The sequence below is a fragment of the Cyprinodon variegatus genome, unplaced genomic scaffold (genome assembly GCF_000732505.1).
Source record: "Cyprinodon variegatus isolate N-32 unplaced genomic scaffold, C_variegatus-1.0 Scaffold285, whole genome shotgun sequence".
NCBI classification, from domain to species: domain Eukaryota; kingdom Metazoa; phylum Chordata; class Actinopteri; order Cyprinodontiformes; family Cyprinodontidae; genus Cyprinodon; species Cyprinodon variegatus.
Window position 1 is genome coordinate 932136 of NW_015150738.1, and position 3193 is coordinate 935328.

Below are 3193 nucleotides of genomic sequence, written 5' to 3' on the forward strand. Positions count from 1 at the left end.
ACAGATATTGAGATGGTTACATCCTATAAGTGCCTTGGTGTGCACCACAGTGCTGTACATTATTCATAAAACCACTTATAAAATAAACACATTAAAATAAAACATAATGCGTTAAACAAATGGGACATATACATATCAATGTCAGGGTTTATGTGAATTAAGAAGATTTAAGATGAGTTTTAGGGTGTTTTCACACTTGCAACTATAGGTCATGGGAACCCCCTCCCGCATACCTGGTACTCCCTCAGTGCTAGGTTGAGGCATCCTACAGTAGGTGCTCAAGCATACATTTGTGTTGCTCTTTTCTTCCCTTAACTGTCAGCCTATATAATATGGCAATATAGCTACAGCACTTGTTGTAACTTCTGTATTCTTAGAATTAGAACTAAAGAAATTGGATATTTATATTTGCTTTTTATTTCAAAAATGCATATGCAATGTGCTATTTCACATTTCAGCACATAGTATCAAATAACTTTAATTTCACAACCTAAACCTGCTGTTCAGCCTTTGAAGCTTTGAGATGTTTTAATTTTGGAGTTATTGTCAGAATCGTCTTTTATAACCCATTGCTTATGGATTGGGGAAATACGCAAGTACGATAGGGAATCTTGAATCCATAAAATATGTGGGTATAGTATCTGATACAGATACTGGACAGAATCAGCACAATTTGTATCTAACACTACCAGGTCACACACCAGGATTTTTTCTGTTACTTAAGCATTTTGGTGCTTCTCTAAATGTCAGTGTCATCCCTTTTTAATCTGACTGCAGCTCATTTAGTTGGAAATGTGTCCTCAACATTTTGTCTCTGTTTCTAAATTGCAAGTGTCTTGAATGTTCTCACTTATTAATGCAAAGATAAAAATTATATTTCATTGGTCGCATGATGTTTGTATAGAATGGCTTTAATAAATAGATAACTCTCAATTAAACAAAAGCAAATAATGATGCATTTGAAAATTCATTGTTTTATGGACATTATTGTCTTTAAAGAATGTAGATACACAATTAAGGTGGAGCAGTGGTGATTCAGCATATGCTTTTCCCACAGGCCATTAGCATTTTCAAGTCATACTTTGTATGGCAACAAATCGCATGTTAGGAAAATAACTACAAGCTGCTGTACAGTTGAAACTAGATATATGACTCTGTCACATTAAAGCACCGCTCTCTCTCATCTGGGTAATTGATGCAGGTTTGCAAAGGTATTCAAAGTGTACATTTACATTAGCATTTAGAACATTCCTATGCTTTGTTTTTGTAATTGGCATAGTTTCGCTTTGAAGGAAACCCTACACACCTACATCAAATATTTTTGTCTTTAAAACAGGAAGTTAAGCTCTGATAGATTAAGTGGCTCTACCTGTACCAAACTCTGAAAGGGAACACAATCACAAAATCAGGCTGGTTTTATTTAACTTAAGTCAGTCTAAAACAAAAATTTTGTTTAATTGTGATTAATATTCTAATTATTTATTCTTCTTGAGTGCACATGTGTCATCAATCCCAGATAATCTGAGTAACCTAAAATAAAGTTCAGTCATCATCATGCAAGTTTTCTGACTCCTTTCCTTTAAATAGCCTGGTTTAAGCTTTAATGTGACACAATCCTTTGGAACTCAGCTTAAAAACAAATTTAATCAGTTTCACAACATATCTGTTCCACAACCTCACTCCACAAACAGAGGCACAAAAGCTTTTAAATGTTTAAAATTGTTTTGTTTAAATGGTTTACTTAAATTTGTTCAAAGATTATTTTAATGCAATGTATGATCTATTATAATTGTGATCCCCTTAAATTGTTCTGTTAATGTCAGTGTCATGGAACTATTTCCTCTAAAACCATATGTAATTATTCTTTAAAAAGTTTAATATTCACTCTTATTATCGGTTTCCATATGCCCCTTCTCAAATTTCCACCCCAGTATTTAGTCCTTGAATTTATTCAGTTTCCCCTGACCTTATTCATGACATGTTTTAATGATCATAAGTTGTAAAGCTTTATGATTTATTTCTGCATGCGTATTGCACTTGTCTCCAGCTTTGTTTCTACAGTAATATTTTTTGATATGTTTATTCTTGAGCCTTTGTTTAACTCTTTTTGACTGCATTTATCATCATTAATGTGGAAAATGTATAAATATGAGCTAAGCTCTGTTTTATTATACAAATCTTAAAACCAGTGACCTAACATGCTTCTGGAGCAAAATAAGAATGCGTCTAAAAATCTTTACCTGCCATTATATCGTTTCTGCATCTATTACAATATTATAAATTTTATTTCCCATTTCTTAACTTACTTACAATGAAAACATTTTATTAAAAACAAACATCTTTTAATCCTTCTCAAAATAAATTGCAATATCAAATCCCTTATTCATTATTAAAAAGTTATGTTTGTCTTACTGGCGGCTTGCTTTATTTTTAGAGCCAAAAAAGTGTAATAGATTCCTAGTTGTTACAGCACTCCATCTGTCAAACTGACAGAATGAGGACAAGCACAGTTTGAACCTCTGTATTTCTTAACCTAGTCATTGGTTTAAAAAAATGAAAGCTTAATTACTTTGCATTTACATGAGAAATGTAGCATTATCATGCAAGAGTCATTTGGTTAACCATTAAGGTTATGAAGTGAAAGTGAAAAGTAAAACAGGTTATCCATTAAAACCTACAAGTTTAATAAAGCAATTTTATGTTTTAAAGCTATATCAATCTTTTCTGTATGCATATTTTTATATTTTTTAAACTGCAAGTCCTTGTGTTAAATGTTTTTATTTATAGGGAATCTGAACATTTTAAATGTTATCCTGAGTAAAGATTTTAAAAACTTTATTCCTGCCATGTCAGCTTAATGTGGTCAGACATTTAAAGCAATACGGCCTGCGTCATTAAGGTACACCTTCTCTGTTTCTACAGTACTATTAAACTCATAAGAGCTGTTGCTTTGAATGGCCTTAATCAATTGATCCAGAAATGTAAGAAATCATATTCCCCTGTTTCAATAAAGAAACAGTGTGAGATGTAATTACTTTTGTGATTTCTCGATTTATTTCACTGTCAGAAGACTTTCTCCAGTATTTGAAGGAAGGATATGTAACCTTTCAAACACAAGTGTGTGTACAAACATATATATATATATATATATATATATATATATATATATATATATATATATATATATATATAT